Source organism: Chrysemys picta, chromosome 5 (assembly GCF_011386835.1).
Source record: "Chrysemys picta bellii isolate R12L10 chromosome 5, ASM1138683v2, whole genome shotgun sequence".
Taxonomy (NCBI): Eukaryota; Metazoa; Chordata; order Testudines; family Emydidae; genus Chrysemys; species Chrysemys picta.
The window spans coordinates 48,596,624-48,616,670 of NC_088795.1; the positions used below are offsets into that span (position 1 = coordinate 48,596,624).

At 38.5% G+C, this 20,047-nt stretch overlaps 1 long non-coding RNA gene across 2 annotated transcripts in view; it reads right to left on the bottom strand.

Moving 5' to 3' along the window:
* Nucleotides 1-8,761: 8,761 nt before the first annotated feature.
* LOC135983630 (uncharacterized) overlaps nucleotides 8,762-20,047 on the bottom strand; it is a 206,118-nt gene continuing 194,832 nt past the window's right edge. For both annotated transcript variants that reach the window (XR_010601351.1, XR_010601352.1), the window contains one exon: nucleotides 8,762-11,132. This is a non-coding gene — a long non-coding RNA (uncharacterized LOC135983630). The remainder of the gene's footprint in view (nucleotides 11,133-20,047) is intronic.

The following is a 20,047-nucleotide window of genomic DNA, read 5'->3' on the forward strand; positions in this document are numbered from 1 at the left end:
CATTTCTAGTCCACGGCACATTGGTCACCACTGAAAGTCATGATTTGCCAACAGTTACTACGCTATGGTGTATGGTGAGACCTACCCCCCCAAAAAAACATTAATAGAATAGGAAAATATTGGAGTAGAGATTAAAAGTGGTATGTTTAAAATATGGTAGATATTTTAGTTAATATTTGATAACTTGTCATCCTCTCCCTCCTCTTTTCACTCCTTTTCCAATGGAAAAATTGAAGAAAAAAGGGGAGAAAGGAAAGGAAAAGAAGAAAAAACCCAAGAAATCAACATTTCCCCCCCATTTTTTCATTTTTCTGTTTTGTTTTGTTTTTCAATCTGAGTCAGTTCTGGATATATCTATGGGCCCATTCTGCAAGTCCTTAGTCCATCTTAGAAATACTCCCATTGCTGTCAACATGACTTTTGCCTGTGCAGTATCTGAGTAAAGACTTCAAGATGAGACCCTCAATCAAAATGAACAGTGTGTCAAATCAGATAGCAATAAAATTTTGTTGAGAAATAAAACTAAAGCAGTCCTGCAGAGTTCTATCTTGGACCAATCTTATTTTCCATTTATATTAACAATATAGAACAGGTTGCTGGGAGCTCTTTATCTTTTCACTGATTATACCATTTTATATTCTATAAGCATTTCATTGTCCTCAGTTATAAATGAGCTCTAACAGAATTTTAATAAAATTCAGAAACACTTTCTGATTCATGTTTGCTATTAAATGCAAGTAAAACAAAATTTATGATTTTAGCCGGGATAATTCATTTAACACTGATATTGATAGATCACCTATGATATTAACTTCTAATCAAATTGTATTGAAACATGTTTCAGCTTATAAACATTTAAGTATTTTGTTAGGCTGTGCTCCACCCTTGTACTGTACAACAACAATGTAATTTAACATGTTTTGTTAAACTCATTCAACCAAGCAACTGCAAGTTCAAGCAATTGCTTATTTCCCATCAAAGAGTGTGGTAATTTAACATGAAGACTGTCTTCTGGAGGATGTTGAAAAGAATAGAGATTTTGAGATACCTGGAAATATTAGTATGTTGATCATTTATTGAACATTACTTGCGATAGTATCAATTTATCTTCCCTATTTGCATGTTTTTGGTCATACAAATAACACAACACTAGTTCTTCAGTACTGATCATAATAAAATCAATCCAAAGTATTATTACATTTTCAACTGTCAAGATTAAAGCTAAAAAAGCTTATATCCCTTCATCTTTTAGCCATTGAGAGGATTGGTTTTTTGCCCTGTACATGTAACTGTTACTCTTAACCTGTGAACATACTGTGTAAACTTGACATGTGAAAATTTATTCTGTATGCGGTGCACTTTGGCTTTAGGCACAGTCTTGGGCAATATGACATGCATGAACTGTTCCACCCTAACGGTAGATGGGTAGACATATATTTTCTCCCAGCTCCCATCTTACTCCGTGGAGTGGCAATGTACAGAAAGTTACTACACCTCACATGCTGGCTGGCATGATGAGGGTTGGGGGGACAGAATCACAGCTCAGCCCATTCCTGGCCCCTTCCTTCCTACTTTCCACCCAATTTCTCCAGGCAATGGGAGTAAGCAAGTATTGTAAGCCTTTTTAGCCTCCCATACCAGGACCCAAAAAGGGTCAAATGGGCATTCTTATTCCCCTGTGCAGATGTATAGTCACCTCACAACGTAGTCCTATTCCTATAAGATTCAGTGTTAAAAGTCTCATTCTGGCCTCCACTTTTGGGTACAACTTGCATTCACATTTTAGAATTTGCATTTGTAAACAGTTTATATTCAATTGTTATTAAATATTTTACAGGTTTAATGGGCAGGTGATAGTGAATAACTGCATTAGCAAGTGTTCATGTACACAATAGCACACAGAGGCCACATTATGAGAGTTGCCTTAATAAATCATACATACAGATCCCTACTGTAAAACAGAATAGTTTTATTTTTATTTTTGTTGTGAAATATTTTATACTAGTTATATTGATTATTTATTTTATGACTATATCATAAAAGCATGTGATGTTGGAATTTATAGAACGTCCAGAAATGATTCCAAAGGGCAATTCAGAATAATATTGTACTTTCTATAATGTGAATGTGAACTAAGCTAACGGGTAGTTAGGACTAACTATTAAAATAACCTAAACAATGGTCCATAAGTCCAGTGGTTAGAGCACTAGCCCAGGATTTGGGAGACCTAGATTCAAGTCCCTGTTTTTCCACAGATTTCCTGTGTTACTTTGGACAAGTCATTTAGTGTCTCCCTCAGTTCTCCATCTATAAAATGGGAATAATAGCATTTCACTACCTCAGGGGTGTGAGATGGAAATAAATACATTAGAGATTGTGAGATGCTCAGATACTATGGTGATTGGGGCACATAAGTACTTAGAATAGAAAGAATTATGAAAATGTGTTAACATTTTCAGCTAGAACTCCTTCCCCAAACACTTCAGATATATCTCTTAATTGTATCTAGTCCCCTAGATATTTTAGAAGACATACAAAACTCAAATTAATCAGAAGCAGTATTGCTGGTTATCAGATAGAGATTTTATCAATTCCCACTATTCCACATTAGCAAGTCACTGTTTAAAATGATTTATAGCATTTTAATGGGTCATCTTGCTTCATTTGAAACAAAGCAGTAGCATTGAAATAGCTGTTGAATGGCCGATTTTCTGAAGTGCTGAGCACCCACAACTTGATTTAAAACTATTGAGAACGGTGGATTCTTTAGTGCCTCTGGAAAAAATAATCAGACCTAAGAGTATATAAATCTAATGCCATTAAGAGTAGATAAAGCCAGAACAACAAGCTCAAATGTAAAACATATTGAAGCAGTGCACCTTTGAAAATTTATGAAATCTTTAAGATTGAACAATATATTAGAGCATTTCCTATATTACAACTATAGTTTGTTACAAAGCAAATTTGCCAAAGAATAAAATTAAACTAACAAGAAGTCATAGGAAAAGCCTAACAATGGTATTTAAATTCTTTAAAAAATGTACCTAGGCTGCTCCACACTACAAACTTCCTCATCCCCAATACAACAGACAGATTCAATACAAAAAAAAAAAGGACATTATAAAGCTGTACTGTGATTCTTTCTAGTATGCCACTTCATGGAATTTAACTGTAGCATCAACATAAATCCAAACTACCACACACTGTCATCTCACCCAAGATTGGGTAAGATTGTCACCTATTTATTGGAGAGCAGGCACAGCTTTTTTCTGCCAGCAAGTGAGCTGTGATAAGCATTGGAAGGCATACTGAGTCCAGAATGATGGCCATAATGGGCAACTCCACTGCTCTGGCACAATGGAACTCTCAGTCATAAGGGTAAAGCTCATCTGTGCAACAGACCAGACTTTCTCAGGGCACAGTCGGAAACTGTGTAATTAACTCCCATGGGAACTGAGGACTGTCACAAACCTCACCACTTTCTGCTCCACTTGCAAGGCACACTTCTTCAACACTTCAGCCTTCACTAATATTTAAGTACATTTAAAAAAACAAAATCCAACAAAATAGAACACTACACACATAGTCCTCTCCTGGGGGAGAGGATAAAGAAGAGAATGAACCACATAAGAGATCTTAGTCATGTCACTTAAGGAGTTACTGGAAAACACTCAGATACTGTGGTGATGAGGACCTATATAGAAGATATATTTAAAGAACCTATATAGAATATAAAGACTTCCTAAATGGTTATGGAAGAGTGGGTTTGGGGCCTCTAGAAGACTGGTTCCCCTCAGTCAGTAATAGAGTAATCCTAAAGTAGGGTGTCCAGACAGCAAGTGTGAAAAATTGGGATGGGGGTGGGTGGTAATAGGAGCCTATATAAGAAAAAGACCCCAAAATCGGGACTGTCCCTATAAAATCGGGACATCTGGTCACCCTATCCTAAGGGTAGGTTGACCATCCATCCCGTTTTTACAGGAACAGTCCCATTTTGGGGGATTTTTTCTTACATAGGCGCCTATTACTCTCCACTCCGTCATGTTTTTTCACCGTTGCTATCTGGTAACCCTACCTAAAGGCAGCCTCCATAGTGCTGACCCTGTGGACAACAGGGTTGATTTGGGGATAGCTGCTCTGAGGAAGCAAAGACCAGGAATATAACCAGATTCTCATAAGATTACTACATTGCATGTGGAATGAGTCTTTTGAATGAACTCATGATAATTCCCCATGCAGGAGACCTTTTTCTAGACCTTTACTAAGTGAATTTGTAAAAATACGGAGACTTCCTGGTTATAAAGGCAATAGTAGTCAGATTTATGTCCCATGTCAGCAAGTGAATTATTCAGAGTATCTGGAAGTGCATTATTTTCTTCAGAGTGGTTTTTGATTGAGCATCTATTGAATTAGAGATTATTTGTATCACAGTAGCACCTAGATACCCAACTAAAACCAGGGCCCATAGTGCTAGGCACTGCACTGACATAGAAGAGACAGTTCCTGCCCTGAAGATTTTACAATCTAATAGAGGCAAAGCATGAGAGGCTCAAAGAAGTGAAATGACTTGCCTATGACCAGGGCCAGCTTTAGGTTTTTTGCCGCCCCAAGCTCCGAGAGTGCAACTGCCTAAGCAAAAAAAAAAAAGAATGCCAGGAATGCTGCCCCTGGAATTGTGCCGCCCCAAGCATGTGCTTGCTTTGCTGGTGCCTAGAGCCGGTCCTGCCTACGACCACACAAAATATCAGTAGCAGAATCCCGGCCTCCTAGATAGTAGTCTAGTTCTTTATCCCCTAGAGCACATTGGGATGTTTTAGAATGTAGGTTTGATTTTGATTTTTTGAGGTAGGAGTTAATGTTTTTATACAGAGGTGCGATACGAGTAAGAAGTGGTAAGGTTTTCTTTACTTTCTTTTTAGAGATAGATATTGTGTAGTTTGTTAAAAATAGATTTAGGTACAATTTCAGATTTGTGATTCCTGAAATATCTAATGTAGGTTGCCTTCAAATCCACTTGTGTCTAATGGGGTAATGTAAATTGCTCAAATGCAATTATTTGTGGAAATTTCAGAGTGCACCATTATCTGACAACTTTCTCCATATTAACAAGTATGAGTTTTTTTCTAATATACTTACAAACTTGATCACGTCATTATCTATCATTTCTGATTTTGGACACTACTAGGTGTAATCATTTTATGGTTGGATTTGTGAGGAATATTTTCAAAAGATAGTATAGGAAAGACAAGATTAATTTTAAGATTTATAATGGTATATTTTAAGTGCCTGACTCATATCCCATTTACACCTTTGAAAGTCATGAATAATCACTTTTAAGTTTAAGGATCATTTTGATATTAGTTACAAAAGCAAGATGTACTATCAGGAATCTATACAGAAAGCTAGTATATATGCCAAGAATGTGCAGAATATTTTTTCCAATTTACATCTTGTTATTGCTTATGATTTTTACACTTTGAGTATATATTATACTATGTGCAAATACCTTTAAATCAACTTCATATTGTGCAACTACATTAAGGTAATATAATGGTTAAGAATTTAAATACATAAATGTCAAGAAATTCAGAAGTTATGGCTGCTGTGGGAAACATACCTCAGTCTGTTGTAAGTCTTACTGTAACAAAACTGTTAAAGATATGAAAAATTAGTTCATTATAATAGGCCATACTTAAGGTGCACCCATCTCTCCATGGTTTTCGTTTAATGACTCATGGGCACATTGTTCTCTCTCACATCAGTGAGAATCTGAAATGACTCCACTGATATCAGTAATGTTATTCCAAATTTACACCGGACAAAAGAATTGGGCCATCTGTGCTTAAAGAATATGAGCAAAGTGTTAGACCATTATTATAATACTGATGGATTTACTGTGTCAAAAGCAGAAGTATCTCGTGAATGCAAGTAATTTAAATTGGTTACCCTTAGTTTAAAACCAGAAATAGACTGTAGCAGAGTAACTCACCATTTGGCACATTCCCTCATGGCTAAACAGAGAATTGCAGGGCCTTCCCCCAGTAATCTCCTCTGCCAGCAATACTTTTAGTGACTCTCCCATCCATTCAGGTCACATACAGTCTCACCCATTCCAGGGAATCAATGTCTCAAATAAATAGTGTCCAAAACAATACTGGCCATCAATAATACATATTCCATCTCTCCTGCGTTGCCTTTCAATCCTACTCTTCATTCAGAGTAGTAGGTTCATAAGCTTCTCCCCAGCAGGACTCCAACTCCTAACAAAATCAAATACATCTTAAACCATTTCTGTCCATCCCAAGATTGATCCTGTAATCCCCCTGATTTTGCCCCCAGTTCTCTATTTCAAGTACTGCCTCCGTGGAGCCTTGCCCCTATTTCAAGGCCCACTATAGGGCTAAATATCTTCCTGGGGCTTCCTGTAGTTCTTTTCTTAGAGACAAGGAACTCTAGTCCCCCTTTCTCCTAGATCTCATCTCCCTAAGACTTTACCACACCACATCCTGAGTCTCCCTCCTCCCTGTTTAGTCACCACACTTTCCCTCATGAAACCAGCACAGCTCCTCCCCAGCTGGTTCTGATAAGGAATTAAGCCTGATACCCTTCCAGGTACAAGGAAGAGACTAAATGAGCTCTCAGGCTCCTATTAACCCCTTGTTCACCAGGCTTTATACACCCTATCACATAGGCATAACAATTTCCAAGCCTAAGGTATGGTTGAATGACCCATAGCCCTGGACAACAGTGGGGTATATGCAGGTTCCATTCCATTTCTAGTTATGTCAGTGTGAATATAGAGTAACACTGTTGACTTCAGCCTTTACTATGGATTTATACCAGCATAAGTGTTGCCAGTTTTCATGATGTTATTGTGAATCTCCCCATATTTGTTGATTTTCTTACAGCTCCTAGAATTCTCTCTCTCTCTCTCTCTCTATACACACATATATGTCTGTGTTTCTGCCTAGCTTAGGGCTATCTTCTATACCCTTTGGGCCTCCACCAATAGGCTAGATGCATTCCGGGTTTATAAACACCAATTTATTTATTAGGTCCCCTTTACCAGTTAAGCAGTATAGCCTTGTGCAGCAACATACAAATAAACATAAATGTCCCTCTTAGCCCATTCTCTGGGGAAGGGGAGGAAAAGCTCCCTTCATCCTAAGAGCCTGTGTCCCCTAACCCCTCCTAGCTTCCTTCTTTTGTACCTCCTTTCTCTCCTTTAACTGTTCCCAGCTAATGGGTTGATTATTCTCATTAGCTTATCAGCCACCTGCCTAATTAAGCCATTGAGCACCCATCTCCGACTTAAGTCCACTCGAGGAGGGAATAGCTAGCACCTTCGGGTATGTCTATACATCAATTAAACACCTGTGGCTGGCCTATGTCAACTGACTCATGGGGTCCCAGAGCCTGGGCTCCAGTGTAAGCCTGAACATCTACACCACAATTTTACAGCCCTGTAGCCAGAGCCCTGCAAGCCTGAGTCGGCTGACCAGGGCCAGACACATATGCTTAATTGCTGTGTAGACATACACTTAATGACCAGAATGCTGGATCAACTCTAAATAGGCTCCTAGCACTTTGTCACACTAGCTCTTGTGGTTGAAAATTTGAAAATATGAATGCTAAACGTTCAATAAAACAGAAATTAAAAAGAACTCCCAACATATTTTTTTTTCTTCTCATGATCTTTAAGCTAACCTCATTTTTGGGGGACGGGGCTGACTAACAATTTTTTTTAACTTTTGTGTTGATAAACTGGAAATTCAATTAGTTTGGGGTAGAATTAAGTGAAACGAATTCTGCAAAGGTGGAACATGTTTGTTTGCAAGTGCAGTCTGCTTGGAATTTGAACACAACCGTTTTTTAATGAAGACCTATAGTTCTTTGCACATGGTGCTGCTATTTTTGTTTTATTTACCCCCGTTCAAGGCATGCAAATTCCTTATGTGCATACTTCAAACAATCATAGGCTAGAACAGACTATCCTGAACCTGTAAATATCTAATCATTGACAAAATGCACCTACATTTCACTTGTGAGATGCAACACATGCTGGTGTTATGATGGTATCTTTTACTCCACATTTGTGAGTGTGCTTCTTAATGTAGTGTACCGCACAATATTCCAATATTTATAACTTTCCTATTTCTAAAACAAATTCTAGCAAATATTCTATTAAAGATATCCAAACTTTCACAAATACTATCCTTTTCTCTGAATAATTAATTTTTGAACTCTTCCAGCACAAAGGCTCATTTTTTCTGTAAAGTTCTAAGGCCCCATCAGAATCTATTAACAATTATGCCTGTGCATGAGAGAAATCCCAAATATATGGGACTCTGGATGGACACATGGGACCACATTAATAGAGCCTAATAAAGGATTTGAGGCTTTACAATGAACATAGAAAAGGTATTTTCAATGGGAAATTACTAATTTAAAAATGGACTTGTACAATAAATATTTGGAGATTGAGCTTCAATTAATTAAATTTACTTAAAGAAACAACTGAACTAAGGTTACTTCTCTTATGAACTTCCTTCCTTAATGAGATCACCCATCTGATATCTTGGACCTCTACAATGTTGTGATTGTTCAAGAATTTCTGAAATATATTTTATTATTGTGTCACGTTTTTCCTTCAGTTGCATACATAAGTTTTAAAGTAGATAGAGGATTTTTTTTTGTATTGCTCATCTGTAACTTCAATTAAAACAGTGCCTCTTCAACAAAAAATATTGCAACACTGAAATATCACAATAATCATTTATTCTGAAGATTTAGTAGACATCCAGTGCCAGCCTTCTTCAAGAAGCTTTATTTTAATGATCATGCATTGGATCAGACAAGATAAGCCCTTGTCTTGTTTTCACATGAACCACATGCACACACACATACAGACACACACAAAGGATACTATCTTGTAAAGATAATCCCAAACTGCCACAGTTTTCTCACTGCCATAGTACTTGGTTTGGGTCATGCAAGCATGAAGCTGCATGCAAGAGTAGACTGAAGCTAACAAAGAAATGTGTATACATTGTACTGACATGTAATGGATCAGTCTGACTCCTGATCCTATTGATTTCAGCTTATTGATATATCAAATAACCTATTCAGCTAATAAACATTTTGGGGCAAGGCTTCTTCTTCATATTTGTCAGCAGAATGTGTTGGCATTATCTCGTAAATAAATAAAATAAAATAAATACATTATAGATCTTGCAGTGAAAGCAATAGAACAGGAGTGTGTATGCCAGACAAGCATTGAAAGGGTAAATGATCTAAAAATCGTAGTGAGCAACCCCTCACTCTGCCCATTTAAGCAGCATGTAGTAGCTCTTCACTGAACCATTAAAGGCCCAAGAATAATGATATCATGGCAGTTGTGACAAAAAGGCTTTTGAATTTCTATAAAGATAACAGATGCAAAAGTACACTCCACCCATCAAAACCCTGTCATACCCGTTGCTCTTGAGTGCTCATGGGAAGCATTTGCAGTAGGTTATGAGGGCATTCATATTTCTGAATTGGTAAGGAAAATTGTGTCCAGTTATTAAAGATTTCTTTAGCATTCAATATGAATCTGACAGCACTGTCAAGAGGAGGCAGAATGGTGGGAACTTGTTATAATGTAATGTTTGATGGGTTCAGTGGAGCTATGCAATGAAAAGAAGAATAAAAAATGAGGCTTCTTATTAAGATCTGGCTGAAATATCAGCCATGGGATGCAGTAATATGTAGAGTATTTTTGTTGTGACATATAAAAGGTTGAGGGTTCAGAAGCAAATAATTGTTTATCTTTATAAAACTAGCCTGGGCCCATGTGTATGAATAACCACCACATACATCAGGCTGAGGGAAACAGAGTAAAATATATCAGCAATTCTGAATCTGAGTTCACAGAGAGTGAATGCAGCCCTGCAATCCGACACTTGCCTGGGGGAGAGAGGAGTGTGTGCCGAGGTGGTTTGATAAGATTAGTAGGAAAAGGGCACCCCAAGGGTCCTGGCTGAAATTGGAGTGAGTGTTGCCCCCTTCACTGCCCCCAGAACCTTCTGTGGCATAGGTGGGGTTTTGGCTTGGGCCAGGTTTGCTTTGCCTCTTCCACAAGTAGATCAACCAATGCCACAAGAGTTTCAATTGGCCAAGTTCCCTGCCCATTAGGGGATGGAGGGTATCATTTAAAGTTTCCAACCATATATAGAATGTCCAGTCAGCTCCCACTTTAGTCACCCACTAACCCTCCCTTCCTTCCATGCAAGTTAGGGCTTGTGTAGATATATAATTCACAAAGACATTGGTGCAAAATAGCTAGTGTGTGATTTTAAAACACAGCAGCTCTTCCACGCAAGATATGTCAAGCTTTCTTCCCATGCAGATGAGTCCTAAAAGGCTTCTGTACTTCATGTTCTGGGCTCTGCTGTTTCCCTTTTCAGAGCTAAGACAGACTTTTCCTCATTGCAAAACTGGCACGATGTAGTTTCACTAGAGCTGAGTGGGAAATGATTTTCCCATTTCATGAACATCTTTTAGATTTCAATTTTTTCCCCCAATCCTCATTGAGATAAAATAGACCTTTCAAAACTATTTGGGGGATTAAAAAAATCCACTCCAGCTCAAAGTAGGGCAGAGACTTGAACCTGTCTTTTCCATATTCTAGGCAAGTGCCCAAACCACGAAGAAAAGGATTATTCTAGGATAAGGGTAGAGGGAGGTAGATAGAGAGAGAGAGACAGACTTTGTGTGTCTGTCTGTCTGTTTGTCTTCTGTCTGTCTCTCTCTCTCTCCCCCCAAGCCTCATCCCTCACACCTCCCTCCCTTACCCAATAATGAAAAATTCCTGACCAGTTCTACTTTTCACCTTCTTCAGAGCACATGAAGGGGTTGGCTTATATTTGAGGATTCTGTTTTATTGTTGCAAGTTTTTCCAGGAATCCAGTGTGGCAGCAGTAGGGCCAGAGTTGTGATTACTGGCCAACTGACTGGGGACCCTGCTTTGTATTGCTGGACGGTGAGTGGGTTTCTATGTGTGCTCCAGAACATAGTACCTCTCATCTCAATTATCACATCTTGCATGAGGAAAGGAGGAGAAGGATCCATTGTCTGCCCAGTCATTGATCCTAGATAGATTTAACAAGAAGAGAATAGGTTAGCCTCTATTCAAGGATTAGGTTTGCCCTTCATGCCCCTTTGCCAGGGAATCACCCTGGACTTGCTCTGACAAGTATTTGTTGGATTTCTCAGTCCTCATCATAGTAAAAGTTGTGGCATTCTTTAAGTTATTTCACACAGGAATATGACTAAATTTCTCATTGTATCTTTTGGGCCAAACAATAGCATATTGCACAGGTCACATTACAGATGCAGCCTCACCATTGTAAATCATTCATTCCATTAAATCAGCCACTCATATTACATTGACTGTAGAAAACAAGAAAAAGCAGGAAATAAAGTAAAACAATAGGAAATCTTTGTATAAATTATCATACACAGCTGAATTGTGACCCTAGTAGCAATGTTTCTTGAACCAACAGAGCCTATGTTGGCATACTTATACCAGCATAGCCTCACCACCCACCAACAGAAGCAACAGCTCTTCCCCTTGGCCAATCCCAATATTTCTGTATGGTTCTCAGCCAGTGGATACAGAGAAGCTTGGTTATGCAGGCAGAGGGTCAGGAACAATCTGAATAGTTACCTTTCACCTCAACACTACCACAGTATCTTTTTTTATAGCCTTCTGCACTAAACAACTAGTGAAACACAGTGTCTGCCTAGTTCACTCGCTCTCTCATGTATAGCATCTTCCATGGTTTTGCAAAATGACTAACCTATACAGTAGCGTCACACCATGCGCACAAAACATAATACACTGGGGAAGATATTTACTGTATTTTCTGGCATATAAGACTACTTTTTAACCCAGGAAAATCTTCTCAAAAGTCGGGGGTCGTCTTATACGCCTGGTGTCGTCTTATAGGGCGGGTGCTGAAACTTCCGAGCCGGACTGGAGAATCTGCGGTCGCCGCATATGGTGGGGGGAGCTCAAAAACGGCCGCGGCCGCATCCCCGCCCGATGACGAGGTGAGGGGGCGCCTCACCGGGAAGGTGTAAGTGAAGGGCGGAGCAAGCTGCAGGCGTCCGGGACGCCCGGGGTATGGAAAAAAGAGATAGAGAGGCGCTGTGCCCAGAAAAACACGCCTCTTTCACCCGTCTGGCCCGCCCTTGTATCCTATTTCCGTACCTCCTTCTCTGCCTCTCAGATCTCGCTCCTGAGGACTGCAGTGAAGCGGCGCAGGCGCGCATGTGCGAGATCTGAGAGGCAGAGAAGGAGGCAATAGGATACAAGGGCGGGCCAGACGGGTGAAAGAGGCGTGTTTGCGCTACCGCTCTGATAGTCTTGGAGACAGGGAGGGCTGGGCAGGCAGGGAGAGCTGACCAATCCAAGCAGGCTTTGTATACAACAACCAGCCAATCGCCGGTAAGGTACATCGCTTGCCGTGATTGGCTGGTTGTTGTATACTGGGTACCACATACAGTACAGCACCAGTATCTGTACCTGTTCATACAGTATAGCACCAGTACATACAGTACAGTATACAAATGTCCAACAGTCAAAACCCCATCATGGCTCCACCAGCAAGAAGAAAGAAATATGAAGCCAGTTTCAAACTTAAAGTTGTAAACTTTGCCATGGAACATAATAACTGCGCTGCTGCAAGACAATATGGAGTAACAGAAAAGATGGTTCGGGACTGGAAAGCAAATGAAAAAGCATTAAAGAGTATGCCAAGGGGTAAGTGTGCATTAAGAAGAGGCAAAACCTGTAAAAATACCATAGCTTGCAGTTATGATGGGCGTTGCTAACTCGCCAGGGACTTGCCCGGCACTTGCTCTCTCTCTCTTGTTTGTTATCTTCCTCCTATCATCATCAGTTCCAGTTTGGTTGACAGCTTAGAAAACAAATAGCATGGCAGCTCCCATGGGTTTATTGTCTTATCCTTCCTTTCAGCTTTAGCCTGAATTAGGAAAAGTTTAATCCACTTGCACTGTTTTATGTTTACATGTTTGATGACAAACAGCCTTATGTTTATAAGTGACAGTTTTCCTGCTAAGTACCTGCATGTCATAAGCATTTGAATTAAAATTACCATATTGAAATCAAATCTGATGTTTTTTAATTTTTTTTTGGTGTGCGTTGGAAGAGGGGTAGTCTTATACAGCGAGTATATCCCAAACTCTATATTTTAACTGGAAAAGTTGGGGGTCGTCTTATACGCCCAGTCGTCTTATACGCCGGAAAATACGGTATTATTCTTTTGAAAGACACAGCTTCATTGTCAAAAACAAACTCAGCATTTTCACTCCCCATATCGTTTTTATGTTTTAGTACTTGGAGGCATTCAGATATTAAATTGATGAGGGCAAACTGTACAGGTACCTAGATAAATTTTCAGATATCCATGCACATCCCCTAGACCCAGCTAGTCATTTACACTGCTTTTTCAGTTGTCGGTGCACACAGGTTTTTGCCAAAGCTCCTCACACAAATACTTCTATTATAAATAATCTCTGGTCATGAAATAAACTGTTGGAGGATAAGCTCACATCTCAATGGGCCTATTTCATTCTGCCTATCAAAATACTTCTGTTATCTTGTGTTTCAGTTTTTCATGCATTTTTGGTATAACTATTACAGCAAAATGAACCTATTATGGCTTATGGTAATATGACTTTTTACACTCCAGCAACTGAAAAAATATCTTTCTATAAACAAAGAAAGAAAGACGTCTTTCCCTCTCCCACCCCCCACCTCTACCTTGTGAACTGATGCTGCAACTGCTGGTCATGAACAAATTTCCTGTCTACTTTATATTGTCTTATAAACATTGAATTGGTTTTTAGCACATGATCTGACTGTCACTTTAGAGCATATTTGTTTTATTGATGAAAAGGAGAGAAAGTCATTAGTAGTAATGTTAGCAGAGGTACATATATTAGAAGAAGCAAAATGGAAAACACAAATAGAATATTAAATACAACTAGCAGAAATGGAAAGTTAGTCAAATGCAAAAGTGCAAGCTCAAACACTAAAAAAAAATCAAGCAGTTACAAATAGCTAAATTTAGTTCAGCAATGCACATACAATATATTTTATGGTATATGGTATTTTATGATATATGGGATAATAACAAATATTTTATGGTATAATAACAAAGTGGGAAATGGGAAGATTATTGTGATGGATATTGCAGCTGCATATAGTATCTTTGGGGGTGCATATTATGTTAAGTTTATGAATGGTTTAGGTATCACTGTGACTAGTTGGGAGGGTTACCACAGCTCCTTCAGGAACTAAAAACAGTTTGTGTGGGGGTGATTAAAGTGAATCAATCAAGTTGTAAATACTTCCAGAGAGATACTGCCCCCTTGGGAGGTTTGCATATACTCATTCAGACTCAGTTTTCCAGAGACCAACAGACAAAGAAAGGGCTTTTGGCATAAAAAAGTTGCTTTTAAACAGACTCGGGGCCTATTTTCTGATCCAGCAAACAGACAGGACCTTCTGTCTAAGGAGGGCCTCAACTTTTGTGGAAGGGTTGGAAAGGGCCCCATGAGGCTGATAGATGATCTCTGCTAAGCTTTTGGCATGGCTATACAAACTTTTATTCTTGCATATGTTTTCTCTGTCATGCTTTTACCTTAAGAATACACGTATTTTGCTTTGTGAAGGCTGGTTGATAACCTTGCTGTATAGGCTAATAGTTAACCACAGATGCCTGAATCCAATTAGAGCTCTGGGGATACCACAGTGAGGTACAGACGGACTGGACTGTAAGCCGAAATCCCCAATCTGGGAGAGAGACCCAGGTTTACACCCAAGAGAGATGACAATTGGGAGCCTGAAACCTTAGGAGGCTACCTTTGAGGAGGCCAGGATAATGGTTGTATTATAATCTTCTAGAGGGGGACAACGTGTGCTCTGGGGTGGCATTCTGCCTATAAAGTTCATCATAAGAAAACCCTGAGAACAAGCCATCTCTTATTTTCTACAGAATAAGAGCATGAATTTGCCATTCACCTCAAGGTTGCCAGGGTATAGAGAATGTAACAATATGTGCTCTATCTAGACTTCTAATTTGTTAGCCTTTACATGCTTGATCACAGCCACTACAAACTGTTCTACAGACTCATAAATGTAACATTATATTTTGATTATTTTTATTTTAGTTTGTTTTGATGACACAATAGAATGGAATGTACACCAATTCACAGATATTACCCATAGTAGTTTCTCTAATAAGAAAGTCCATCACCCTTGAAAGACCATATGGCATTACATATGTTCAGCTTGCACTGTGTATGTGGCACTCAGAATGTGCCGTCCTTTAGCCATTCCAGATATTAAGCTGCAAATGGAATGAGTAGAGAACTTCTCAATCTGTTATGCTGAGAGCTACCGTACAAATACACTGTCAAAAAGCAGCCAGAAAGCCCTTGCACATAATTGCTGGAATTCCAAAACAGTGTTTCAGGCAGGAACTTTTTTAGCTGCTGATATTGATTTGGGTACAGAAAAGGGCTTGGGTTTTCAAAGTAGCCTGAGAGTATTATGCTGTCAGTTCCCACTGAATGTCAGTGGGATTTGTTTACCCATCTCCCTTAGGCTTCTTTGAAGAATCCCTGCCAAGAATTCTAACAATAAGCAAACCAATAAGCCACACATCCCCAAGGTACTTCTTAATATCCATTGTGATTATTATTTTAGAGGTAGCATGAAGTTCCACTGTATTATTGAATGCTAATTCAGTTACATTCAGACTCCTATTTTTTTCCTAATTTTAAAATATTTTTCTAGATGCAATCTGTGTACAAATCCCTTCATTAAATCACATGCTTAGAGATAATGAAGTAATTCAGACACTGGTATAATAAATTCTCTCATTCCTCTCCATCTGTTCTTTCAAACCAATGATCTTCCCATTTTTCCCCATCTCCTCCAACCTGAGCCTTATTCCTGACATTCTCCTTCCTCTTGAATAAAATACATTCTGTGCCTTTTCTTTTCCCTCCCCTACTCTTTTCTCAATTTTCCATTGAGCTTTTATCTTGTGCTCGGTTCCCTCCTCTTTTAGCCACTCTTTGTCTCTACCTGCTTGATTTTTTGTTTATTTTTCAGGACTGCCAGCAAAATGAAAAATTATTCACGCAGTACTACGTATGTGGCCCTTACCTCTATAGTAAAAGTGCCTCAGAAGTATTAAGGAATTTATTCTAACACCTCTGTGTGCCTGTGTGCTATTTTACAGTTAAAAATGCCAGCCGGAAAATGCTGATTTTGTTTGTCTGCTAATGATGGAAAAATGGGATTTGCTCAGATTAAGGTCAGTAATGTGTTTCATGCACTCAGTCATTTTGCAATTTACTTATTCTCACTTCACAGTAAGTAATTACTAGTTCTGCCTTTTCTTCGTGACATAAAAGTGTATTGCAGTGGCAACAGGTTACGAAGATTTTATCTGCATTTTTAAGGATTTTGAGTGCTCCCCTTTTCTCCCACTAGTTTTCCTTTAGAATTCAGATTCATTTTACTCATTGAACATTTCATTTAATCATGAAAAACAGGGGGAGGAGGAAAAGAAGAGTCTGAACAAACAGAGCCGAGGTCTGTCCTTTCATTTTATAAGTACTCAACACATTTTTTTCCAAAACTTGTTTTTTTCACTATGTGTATCTTGACACTTTGCATTCCTTTTACTAGCCCTTGGTTTCATTGCAATTCTGCTATTACTGCCACATTCATTTCAAGGTGTTTGTGCTATACTTAGATCCAATTTAGAATATTTTTGCACTTGCTGCCAAAGTGAGTTATTTTATATTAATAGTCTGTATTTAAACTTTAATTTGTCAAATCAAAGTAACATATCACATCAAAATCCTTTTGAATTCTTTTTAAACCAAGTTCTTCATTTAACTAATATTTACTTGATAATACAAATTAATTAATCAATGCATTCCATTCACATTAGTCATATCTAGAACTGGGTAAGCCAGTGACACCATGTAATATATTTAATGGAAATAGGCTAAATCCATTTATTATTTACAAGTTTTAACTTATGAATTTCTTAATTATTGAAAATTAGGTGATGAATGGTTTGTCAAAAATAGTTCACATAATTGACTGCTTGTGAGCTATTCAGTAGGGGTGAGATTCTCAGTCAGTGTAAATGCCAATTCCATTGAAGTCAGTGGAAGGTACGTCAATTTATATCAGTTGAAGATTTGGGCCTGTGACTATTCCTTAGTAAATTTGCTGTTCATAAGTTCCTTTTTGTGATTTATGTTACCAGCTACAAAGCATAATGTGTCTGCTCTCTGATGTGATGGCTTTCCAACCGATATCAAAATAACAGTGCAAACATTTTTAATGTAAATACTCATTTTGTATTAGTATCCATCACACTGACACTTCGTGCAGATCTTTTTTTAATAAAAAATGCTCAAATATTCATTGAAGGTGAATAAAAAAAGTATAAAAACGGAACTGACTTCAGCATATACTGTTTTGAATGACTTGTCTAATTCTTCATAAACACTTGTACTATTTCCTATATAGGCAAAGAACAGAAAAGCTTTAACACGTGAAATACTTTCTCTGATGCTGCCAAAATGCATTATATTCCTTTTAACAATACTGGCCTACAATGCAATAAATGAAGCAATAGGTTTGGGGAACAATCTGAACTTTTACAAAACTTATCAGGTCCCCATACATTCTGCTATTCTCTGGTCATACAATTTGCTACAGAATCCACCCCTTGCCATAAAAATGTGGTTCAAAATCCAAGCTTTCATTTCAAGTTATGTTTTACTCTGACAGTGGCAAAAAAAAAAACATGAAACTGTGAATGAATGCAAACCAATGCTCTGTTATTTTTGTAAGTCAGAGACAGCTTAAAGCAGAGATTTTCAACCTTTTTCTTTCTGAGCTGCCACCCCCCCACCACATACACACCTCACAACATGCTATTAAAAACTCCATGGCCTACCTGTGCCCTAGCAACTATTTTTCTGCATATCCAGTAGATTAAAAGCCAGGGCCAGCATTAAGGGGTAGCAAGTAGGGCATCTGTCCAGGGCCCCATACTGCACATCCAAAGTTACACAGCAAATCTCTTCTTTTATGTGATGTACACATTATAATTACTATACTGTACATACATGATTCGTGATTGTTTTGGTCACTTTGTAGGCACCAATCATAACATAAGAAAGGCCATACTGTGTGAGACAATGGTCCAACTAGCCCAATATCCTGTTTCCCAGCACTGACCAGTGCCAAATGCTTCAGAGGGAGTGATCAGAACAGGGCAATTTATTGTCATCTAGTTCCAGCTTCTACCAGTCAGAGGTTTAAAAATACCCAGTGCTCGGAGTTGTGTCCCTAACCATCTTGGCTAATAGCTAATGATGAACCTATTCTCTTTGAACTTATCTAATTCTTTTTTGAACCCAGTTAAACTTTTGGCCTACACAAGGTACACAGGTTGTGTTGTGTGAAGAAGTACTTTCTTTTGTTTTATTTTAAACTTGCTGCCTACTGATTTCATTGGAAGAGCTCTGATGTGTGTGTTTTGCAAAGGGATAAATAACAATTCCCTATTCACTTTCTCCACACCGTTCATGATTTTATAGACCTTTATTTTCACTGAGTCATCTCTGTTCCCGGCTGAGCAGTCACAGTCTTCATAATCTCTCCTCATAGGGAAGCTCTTCCATATCTCTGCTCATTTTTGTTGTCCTTCTCTGTACTTTTCCCAATTCTAATATTTTTTGAGATGGAGAAACCAGAGCTGCATGCAGTACTCAAGATGAGGATGTACGATGGAGTTATATTGTGGCATTATGTTTTCTGTCTTATCTATCCCTCCCCTGATGGTTCCTAACCTGCTGTTAGCCTTTTTGACAGTCACTGCACATTGAGCAGATGTTTTCAGAGAACTATCCACAATGACTCCAAGATCGTTCTTGAGTGATAACAGCTAATTTAGACCCCATCATTTTGTATGTATAGTTGGAATTATGTTTTCCAATATGCATTACTTTGCATTTATAAACATTGACTTCCATCTGCCATTTTGTTGCCCAGTCACCCAGCTGCGTGGGATCCCTTTGTAACTCCTTGCAGTCTGCTTTGCCTTAACTATCCTGATTAATTTTGTATCATCCAAAAACTGTTCCCTCACTGTTTAACACATTCATACATGATCTGGAAAAAGGAGTAAATGGTGCTGGTCCCAGTACATATCCTTGTCAGACTCCACTATTTACCTCTCTTCACTGTGAAAACTGACCTTTTATTCCTACCCTTTGTTCCCTATCTTTTAACCAGTTATTAATCCATGAGAAGACCGTCACTGTTATCCCACGACTTCTTACTTTCCTTTAAAGTGTTTAGTGTGGGACTTGTCAAAGACTTTAAGTCTAAATACTCTATATCTACTGGCTCACCCTTACCCACATGATTTTTGTCATCCTGAAAGAATTCTAACAGATTGCTGATGCATCATTTCCCTTTACAAATGCCACATTGACTCTTCCCCAACAGATAGCATTCATCTATGTGTCCAATCATTCTATTATTTACTGTCATTTCAACCAATTTGCCTGGTACTGAAGTTAGGCTTGTCAGGGTCACCTCTGGAGCCTTTTTCAAAATCGGTATCACATTAGCAATCCTCCAATCATCTAGTACAAAGGCTGATTTAAGCAATAGTTACATACCACAGTTAGTAGTAGTTCTGTAATTTCATTTTTGCATTCCTTCAGAACTCTTGGGTGAATACCATCTGGTCCTAGTGACTTAATACTGTTTAAATTATCAATTTGTTCCAAAACTTTCTCTACTGACATCTTTGTCTGGGACAGTTCCTCAGATTTGTCACCTAGAAAGAATAGTTCACGTGTGGGAATCTCCCTCACATCCTCTGCAGTGAAGACTGATGCCAAACAGTCTTCTGTGCAATGGCCT